Genomic DNA, 10,339 nt, shown 5'->3' on the forward strand with positions numbered 1-10,339 from the left:
GGGATCACACACAGGCTGTCACTGTCCCTGTGTAGGGAGACAAACAAGAATTGGTCCCAAGGATAGCTGGGTTCTTGGGACTGCTCTGCCCCCCACAGGTCATCACGAACACCATTCGTCACCCTGAAAGTACAACCAGTCTGTCTCCTCATTGTTAGGTCCCTCCCCTCTTTTCTTAGGGTGCTGCTTGCTGACTATGGCAGCAAACTCCCCTTTCCTCTAAATGTCTATGACTCCTATCAAGTATGGATGCATGTTCATTGCAAAGAATTGCAGATAATTTCTTTGGGATGGGTTATGTCTAAAAATACTGAGCAATGCCACCATATAACCCTCTCGACTTGAAAAACCTTTGAGTCAAATATAGTGTGGCAGGGGCACCTGGGTGGCTCAGTCGTTAAGCGTCTGCCTTCGGCTCAGGTCATGATCCCAGGGTCCTGGGATCGAGCCCCGCATCGGGCTCCCTGCTCAGCGGAAAGCCTGCTTCTCTCTCTCCCACTCTCCCTGCTTGTGTTCCCTCTCTCGCTGTGTCTCTCTCTGTCAAATAAATAAATAAAATCTTAAAAAAGAAAAAATAGTGTGGCAGGAACAAGGATACTGGTACTGGAACTGACAGCTTCCCCGCCATCTCAAAGGATCCCCTGTTCCTTGCTTTGGGCTCTGGTGATGGAGCTCATGCTACCAAGTGGACTGGGGCATTAGCAGGAGCCAGGAAGGCTGAACTGATTTCCTTTGGAAAGGGAGGGAAGTAGCCACATGGGATGGAATAAACTGAGTTGATTTAGAGGGCTGGAATACAGTGGAAAGATAGAGGAAAGGTTTTTGGGCAGGGAGAGCCCCAGAAATAAATCAGGGGTGAAGAGGAGTTCCCATATGTTTTGCTGAACATCCTAAAATAGAGTGTCTTTTTGGAGCCTTTTAAAGAAATTTCTGTAAAGGTTAAATCAGTAAATATCTTGCTCCACACAACAACCCATTTTTTAAAACAGCCAAATAAAAAACAAAGGGAAAATCTCAAATAATCTCTCTCTCTTTCTCTCTCTCTCTCTATATATATATCCATATATATTTTTATTAGCAAAAAAAACCCATAAAGTTGACACTAAACTGGTCAGCTCAAGTGGTGGGATGGATGGAGAGGGGAGGGTAAAGTTTTTTTTTTGTCTTCAGAGAGAGAGAGAGAGAGACAGAGAGAGTGGGCCTGAGTGAACAGGGGGTAGAGGGGAGGGGCAGAGAGAGAATCTTAAGCAGGCTCCAGGCCCAGCATGGAGCCCTACATGGGGCTCGATCTCACGACCCTGAGATCATGACCTGGGCCGAAACCAAGAGCCAGACACTTAACCAACTGAGCCACCCAGGCGCCCCTAAAGTTTTTTTTTTTTTTTTTAATCTCCTATTCTGTTTGGCTTGTTACAATAAACACGTACTATTTTAAAGATTTTTTTTTTTTTTAAATAATTGTAGACTTACAAGAGAGTTGCAAGGAGAATTCTTAGATACCCTTCACTCATCTTCCCATAATGTTAACATGGTACATTTGTTCCTAACTAAGAATGAATACTGGCACAAGAGGATTAAGTAGACTCCAGACTCAGACTTTATTCGGATTTCCCCACTAATGTCCTTATTCTTTTTCAGGATGCCATTCAGGGTCCCACAGTACATTCAGCCATCCTGTCTCCTCCGTCTTGTCCAATGTGGGACAGTTTCCCAGTCCCTTAACTTGTCTTTTATAACCTTGACGGTCTTGAAGAGTACTGGTCAGGTATTTTGTAGAATGTCCCCAAACTTGGGTTTGTATGATATTTTCTCATGATTCCATAGACTGAGGTTATGGATTTGGGGGAAGAATGCCACAGAGGCGAGGTGCCCTTCTCAGGGCGTACTGTTAGGGGTATATGACGTGGGTATGTCTCTTACTGCTGATGTTAACCTTCATCATGTCATGTCTGCCCGCTTTTTCCACCAGAAAGTTGCTAGTTCCCCTTTCGTAATTAATAAGTATTTGGGAGGGGGGATTCTTTGAAGGTATCTAATATCTTGTTTCTCCTTGAATACTGTCACCCGCAAATTTGAGTATTCACTGGTGGACCTGGCAGCAGTTATCATCGTAGAAGGGCTTGGGTGATGGTTTTCTCTTTCCCCTCCTTCTTTTTCTGTTTGTTAGGAATTCTGTAAGGAAGGGTTCTCACGTCACCCTATTTATTTAATCTTTAAAAAAAATCAGTATGGACTCATAGATATTTCTTTAGTTAATTAATTTTTAATTGATTTAATTTCTTTATTTTGGGCAGTTATAGTAAAATATTATAGCTACTGATTTTATTGCCCAAATTGGCTTTGGCTAGTGGGTAGCACTTGTGTCCTTTTGGCATGATGTATGACTTTTATTGTTTAAACTGTACAAGTAAGTACAAATAATTAACATTGTTTTCCGGGCTTTTTCTTATCTTGAACTGGTGTTTATTTGAATGGGAGAGGATACAAAGACTAGCCATGAGGCAGCTTGGCTTTCCTGGAGTTACAGACAAACATTTAACAGATGGTGGAGTTTTTCTTCCTTTTGGATCATAAGATGCCATTCTCTTTGGCATATGAGGCTGGATTGTTCTAGAATAGAAAATCGGAATCCATCTAGGTTATGAACATCTGAAAGGGGGTTTTTAAAAAAGAATCACAAAGAACAGTGAGAACTTCATGTTGAAGAGACTCATGAAAACCATGAGCTCTGAGTGTTGCCAAAACTTCACTTGGAGAGAAAATTACAAAGAAATTGCAGGGTATTGTTTTGTCTGATTTTACAGTCAAAGGCTGAAAAGATGACTGAGCTGGGAAAATCAAATTTCAAGGTTAATTCATCAGCAGTAAAGGAAAACCGTGCTCATTGCTTAGTTAGCCATGCTGCATTGAAGAGCCCGGGAGAGGACCCCTTTAGGCTGATGATGTCTTTGAAGCATTGTCAAAATTCTTTGAGCTAATGAGCTTAATTAGAGAAAAAGTATTGGGTGTCTACTGATGCTCTTTCAGCAATGCCTGGTTCAAGATCAGCATTTGGGACAAAAATCCAAGAGAAGATGAACATTTCAAGGATGTCTTATCACTTCCAAGCATTGGATTGGACAATTCTGTGAGGGAAGATCAGTCTAGCTATCAGGATAGCCAGTTTGTGGAGAATAGTGTGTTAAAACATCAAGTCATTTCCCTTTTTCATGGGAAAATTTGAGAGCTGATCCCAGAATATTGAGGTTCATAGGGAAATTAACCTGGCCGGGATCAATGAAGGGCTCAGTTGCTCTGTTTTTGGAATACCCAGGGAAAGACTTTTTCACTTTCAGAAATGTTAACTTTCTACATATCTTGGCATAGCAGACACTCTCAGTGCTTCACCTGGAGCCCTTGGGTCTGAAGGGTTTGAAGCACTCATGCCATGGCTTCTTTGTGTTTTGCAGCTGTTCCTTTCTTCCAGGACCACCCTTGGGCCACTGGGGTCCTCTGCCCACAGGAGCAGAGAGCATAAGTACCTCTGGGACTTTGTAGTACTTGGGTGGTTGTAGCCAGTGACTGTAGGGCTGGGTATAAAATTCTTTCTCGGGGTGCCTGGGTGGCTCAGTCATTAAGCGTCTGCCTTTGGCTCAGGTCATGATCCCAGGGTCCTGGGATCAAGCCCCACATCAGGCTCCCTGCTCAGCAGGGAGCCTGCTTCTCCTTCTCCCTCTGTCTACCACTCTGCCTACTTGTGCTCTCTCTCTGTCAAATAAATAAATACAATCTTTAAAAAAAATAAATAAAATAAAATTCTTTCTCCCTTGTGTTGGGGTGGGGGCCAATTCTGGTGTGTGACTCATTCTCCAGAGCTTCTCCCAGGGACAAGGCCATGGTTGGAACCTGCTTGAAAGGCCCCTTTGCCTGTCCTGCTTCCCTTATTCCACTACAGGTTTCTCCTTAATAACTCCCTTGAACACACATCCTCCCCTAGGGTCTGCTTCTTGGGAGCCTGACCTAAGATACTTGGCATACTTGGCAGAGACATTTGAAGCTTTGAATACACTGATCATGCAACTTTAAGAAATAAGCACCCACCTCATTTGTCAGTATTTCATATGTCAAGAAATTATAGCCAAAGGGCACCTGGGTGACTCAGTCAGTTAAGTGTTTAACTCTTGATTTCCACTCAGGTCATGATCTCAAGGGTCGTGAGATCCAGCCCTGCATTGGGCTCCGTGTTGGGTGTGGAACCTGCTTAAGATTCTCTCTGTCCCTCTCCCTCTGCCCCTCCCCACCCTTTAAAAAAGTTATAGCCAAAGTTTATCTATAGATACATTATATTGGTGCTAAAATTTTCTTTTTAGTGTTTGGATATGGTGATACTCTTGCTTTCAAAGAAAAAGTATTTCATCTAATGTGTCTGCTGGTAAATTCAGGATATACACTTTTTTTTCTGATATTGTGTCTGAAAAGCACAATTGAAACTTTGCAAGGAACCCCTTCCTCCCCAGTGCTCAGTCTTTGCCAGATTTCCCGAAGGTGTTTTTAGAAGTCAAGTTTGACTCAGTGGCCAAGACAACTTACATCAAATGGACTTTAAAGATGTGCAGGAGAGGGCACCTGTGTGGGTCAGTCAGTTAAGTGTCTGCCTTCAGCTGGGGTCATGATCTCAGGGTCCTGGGATCGAGTCCCGCATGGGGCTCTCTGCTCAGCGAGGTGTCTGCTTCTCCCTCTCCCTCTTCCTCTGCCTCTCACCGCCCCACTCGTGCTCTCCCTTTCTCTCTCTCTGTCTCTCAAATAAATAAATAAAATCTTAAAAAAAAATAAAGATTTGCAGGAGCAAATTATCTCTCTCATTTCCTAAAAGCAAGTAAGCATTGGTTGTAAATTATTTCCTATTTTCATCAAAATAAAAAAAAAAAAGGTATGCAACAGCCTTGATGTTGCAAATGATCTTGGGTTTGTTTTAGCGGCCATTCTTGACCCAAGAGAGAAAAACTGGGGTAGGCAAGTGGATTGATACCATGTGAATAAAATGAAGATTCAATTTCCCTTGCAGGGGGAAAACCAAATTATTTGCATCTACAATGGCCATAACCTTGCTTTGTTTTTGCTGAGGTTTAATCTGTTCATACATTCCAGGTGACATTAAAGGAAGCTGGTGTTTTGGTTTGTTTGGTTTTGGGTTAATGGCAAGAAGATGAGCATTGAAGGTTTTGAGCACTCCTGTAGGGATCTCTGTGGTCTTACCCTGCTCTGACGTCCTTTGATAATAAGATTCTCTTTTTTCTTAGCTAAGATTTGTCTCTGAATCAGAATCCCCTTTCCCCCAATTAGGGGATGCTGTGGAAGCTCCATTAAACTTTGGTTTCAGGCCCAAGCATGGAGGGGTAGAGATTGCAGAGTGAAAACTCTCCTGTTTCAACAGACATTACCAAAAAACACTGTCATTTTTCACTCTTCTGGATCCCTCGGATGGGGAATGAAGCAGATAAGTGTGGTCCTTATTAGCAGCCCATTCTCCCTGCCTCCTTTCCTCCCTGCCCCTCCCTCCATTCTCCCTTCTCTCCCTTTTTTCTTCACCCCCTTTCCTCTCTTCCTTTTCTCTCTCTTCCAACAGTTTTTCCTCCATGATTTTCTTTCTTTCTTCCTCTTTTTTCCTCTTTCTGTTGTGGCGACTGAAATGCACCCAAACTGAAGTGGTTGCAGTCCGCTTCTTACCTTTTAGACAAGAAATGTTCCAGAGCATTGATACAAAAGACACCCCCCCACACACACACACAGCTGGACGTGAAGCAGAATATCCGTGGAAGAGAGGTGGGGAGCGGGGTGGGTGTAGATGGCAGGGACCGTGTGTGAGGGCTGTTCTTAAAGAAGGCACTTGTAAAGGTGAGGTCATACGTACTAGATGCTAGAGAGAGTACAAGCTCAGTATTTTTGTGATTCGCATCCAGGGAAGACTTGCAGGAATCAGAAGATATCTTTCTTGAGGAATGTTCAAGAGTCAAATGGATGTTGATCTGATAACTTGTCCAGATTGTCTTTTGGATGCCTTAATTTGCTGTTCTGTGAAATGGGAGTGGTGGTCTTGGCTCCTTTCCACAGGTCAGAGATATTATGAGGGTCAGTGGCCCATTGGAGGGCAGCATGGTGAGCACTGTGCCAGGAGCCAGGACACTTGGGCTTTGGTCCCAGCTCCGTTGTTTTCTTGGTTTGTCATTATCAGCATGTAAATAGCTTCTGAAGGTCTCAGTTTCCTCATCTTGTGAAATGGGAAAGTTGGGTTTTCACAGTGGGATGCATTTCCTCAATTCAAAGCTGTCTCCCCGCCACTGGTGCTCTTGGCTATGTGTTTTTCAAAGGCAAGGCTTACCATAGGATCTGGCAAAAAGCAATTGCTTGAAAATATTGTTGAATGAATGAATGCTCACAGTCAGGGACCCCAAGTATGGCTGTGCTATACAGAACTCCAAGGGAAGGGGGTTACTGCTCATGAAGACTATTATGGGAATCGGGTCCCTGCAGCTGGGCAACATGGCGGCCTGCTCCCAGTGGACAAGCATTCAGTGACCTGAAGTTGCCAAGAAGAATTGGAGGCTCTTGGAAGATGTAACATCCTTTATGCTCCTCTGATTAGTTTCCTTTTCTAGGAGCTGCAAAACAACCCACCTGGGCTCTTCATCTCTCTCACCTTATAGAAACACAGGCTCCTGAATGCTTTCTCGATTCCCAGCAGTCATGGGGCTCCATGACCTGCAAAGAACCTCTGGCAGGACAGCCGGATGAGCACAAACCTTGCATTGATAAGGGCCAGAAGAGCTTATGAAATAATGTGACTCTTCTCTTAAAGAGTCCCCCACTTTTTAAAAGGAAAATATTGACAGCTTAGTCAGAAAACAAATCCCTTATTTTTTTTTGCCAAGTGCATTTAGAAGAAAACTAAATTTTCTTAGAAGATACCTAATTATTAAATTTTCTATAAGTTCATCTGTGTGCCTTGTATAGATTACCTCATGTGTCCCCAGTGGTACCCATGGGAGCCACTCTCGGGAAAACCCTTTTATAGTGAGGGCATCCGGCATAATTTTGTATTGAGGCTCAGTTGACCGGTTAACAAATTCATAGCGCCCCCTCGTGGAAGTCACTGCTTTAATTGATGGGGGAATATTGGATTCGGCTGAATTGGAGATATAGCATTCCCAGCCACATCGCCATGGTTCTCCCTCCACATCGACCTACTTAGTTTTCTCTGCATTTTTATGTCCTTTTTTGTGTTTCTCACAAAGTCGCGGTGATGCTAGCAAAAAAAAAAAAGGATTGGGGTACAGAGGTCTGGACCCGGAATTAGTGTTCACTGAAGGCTCTTTCTGGGACTCAGCACGTGCTATTGCTATTCTGAGGGCCTCCGTTCCTCTGTCTGGCAAACGTGAGGGGGAAGGTGATTTCCAAGGCTCCTTGTAGCAGTATGCTGCCGTGTGTTGAAGCTTGAGCTTCGGGGTCCGGCTGGTCTGGGTTTACAGCTGAGTTTGGAACTTGAGGCAAGTTCTTTCATCTGCATGACCTTTAGCTTCTGATCTGTTAAGTAGGGCTGATGATAATGGCAGTCCCGGGGGTTAGGGTCAGTTTCAAATAGGAGCATCTTTGCAGAGGCGTGGCTCAGGGCCTGGCACGTTCACTAGCCTGCTCAGTGTCTATCTTCATTAATGCCATTGTGGTCTTCCCAAGGTTTGGTCCATGGGATGGCTGCTGAAGGGAACAAATCAGTTTCTACGGGAGAGCTGGAATAATAGCGTGGATGTGGTCCCAGCACTTATTTTGCATTTTGAAAGAGTCTAAAATAATTTGTTTGTATCCATTTTTTAGTGGGTAATAATCGGTCCCAAGCCAGCACCGCCCCCCGCAGAGCCTGGGGCCGTCCTCAGCCACGTGGATATCATCAAGCCCCATCTGTGACTGAAGAGGCGGGATGGAGACCAGAGTCAATGGTGTAGGAAATCACATCCGCCTGAGTGTGCAGTCAGAGCTAGGGGATGGAGGGGCGGTGGGTAATGATGTTCTCTCCTTTCACCGCCATGATTCTGCTCCCTGTTCAGGAGCAGGGCAGGCCATTCCGGTCCACCTGCTCAGCCTTCTCCTCCTTCTGAACACCTGTTCCTCTTTCCCTCTTTCTTTTTCGCTGGCACGTAGAGTGCTTACTGTGTGTCAGCCTGAGTACCTCACAGGAATGAGTTCATTTCATCCTCCCGGCCGCCCTGTGAGCTAGGTACTGTTACTGTGCGCCTTTTAGGGTGGGGAAAGTGCGGCTCAGAAGTGCATTCCGTGACTTGCCATGGGCACCCAGCTGGTGAGAGGCAAGATTGGTAGGTCCACACTTACTGCCTCTGCTTGATCCTGTCTCTAGCCCCATGCATGGCTGAGGGCCCCCTGGGTTTGGGGGAACCAGTCAGGTTCTTTATTACCTATCAACTCCCCCCTCCCCGCCCCCCATATCAAAGTATCACTGTGAGTCCTGGCATCCACTGGAAGGGAGCCCCCAGGAGGGACCGGCTCAGGCCTCTGACTGGATCCTCAGCCCTGATGTTTGTTAGCAGGAGGGCAGAGTGAGACCGGAGATGTGCGTGTTACATTTAGTGGGTGCCCACCAGGTTCCGTTGTGGGGCGATTCTCCACGGGCCTCCAGTGTTTGTGCATGTGTTCCCAGCAGAGGCCCTGTCTGTGCTTTATTCTGGACTGTCCTTTCCAGGACGTTTGCGCAATAGACATCTTTTGGAGGCAGAGAGAGTGTCTGCCTCTGGAACAAAGAGCTTACTGCCCACTATAAAACATTTGGGTTTCCTAAGCTCTGCATTGCTCTCCTGTAATGCAACCCAGTGCATGAATGGGGGTTACCTGGCTCTCTTTATGTGGTCCTGTGGGAACTGGGGCTCAGAGAACTGGGGCAAAAATGCTGATGGTCTGGCTACCACTATTTCTGTGAGTAATGAAGTCCTTTGTCTCTGATCCAGGAATCTGTGTCTTCTGCTGGCAGCCACAAAGCCGGCAGGCTAACTCGTGAACTGGCAGATAGGGTCCCCTTCATGGTCCTTGCCAGATTTCAGGTTCATGACACAGAGGAGGCAAAGATACAGGGTTTTAAAGATGAATCAGCCACAGCCCCTGCCCTTAAAGGGGTGGAGGAAAAAGACACATGAAAGAACGATACAGGTGCTAAAAGGTGAACCCTTTCCGAGCAGATAAGGGAAAGACTCTCTGGGACGCAGCCTGTGAGTGTGGCTTGAAGGAGGCATTGGATTTTGATGAGTTCAGAAGCTGGGCAAGGGAGTTCCAGGCAGAGGGAACAGAATGAGCAAAGGCACAGAAGTGTGAAGGCCAAGGACAGGTTCAGGGAATAGCAATCATTCCAAGTGTGCTGGAGCCAGAGATGCACGGCTGGCTGGGCTGGACGCTTTGTCTGCCCCTCTGGAATCCCCTGCACCCCTCTCCACCCTGCTGTCTGCTCTGGCTGGGTTGGCCAGTGAGAGGTATCAGCAGGAGATCAATGCGTGAAGGAGAATGAGGTCAGGGGGTAGCTCCTCTTGGCTCCCTGCCTTCTTCGTGTCACTGCTTGGCAAAGTCACTCTTCCTCTTCGGGGCCTTTACCCAAGTCTCTGCATCTAGATTTTTACAGACTCTCCCTGTCCTCACCCTCCCAGGCCTAGGGGGTGGTGACAGCTCCATTACCACTAGCCAGATGACCACACTGACCCATGTGGTGCCCTCACCGGTCCCTTTATGTGTAATTGTCCCCATGAAAAGAAGCACTTCTTGTGTGTGATCCTGACTTGAGTGACCCAGCCTCCCCTGTTGGGGCCCAACTGATACAGTGGCTGACGGGGGCCGAGATGTCAGGTCAGCCCATGGAAGGAGTGCCTAAAGCCTGTGAGACTGGTCTAGTGTCACCTAATGAGCCTCCATTCTTCCTGTGAGGCCTTACTCAGGTGTCCCCTCCCCTGGCAAGACTCCCAAGACCTCCAAGCCTCCCCTTCTGTGTCCCTGACTGCCTTATTTCATGTGCCTCCTTCCCTGTGTCTCATCCCTCTGACTGTGGGTATCTAACTGACTTCTGTGTCTCTTACACCGCACATGGTAAATATTCGTCGAATGAATGAATAAATATAGGGATGGATGATGCCTGGATCGAGGGATGGATATGATCCCATGCCATGGAAGGCTTGGGGACCAAGGAGTGATGTGAACAGGCAGAAGCACAGATGTAGTCCCTGCCTTCCAGCAGCTTCTAATCCCCATGGGAAAATACAACACGGACAGGGGACGTCTCTAATCCGAAAAGGCCACTTCTGCAGAGGTACCCCAG

This window comes from Halichoerus grypus, chromosome 1 (genome assembly GCF_964656455.1).
Source record: "Halichoerus grypus chromosome 1, mHalGry1.hap1.1, whole genome shotgun sequence".
Taxonomy (NCBI): Eukaryota; Metazoa; Chordata; class Mammalia; order Carnivora; family Phocidae; genus Halichoerus; species Halichoerus grypus.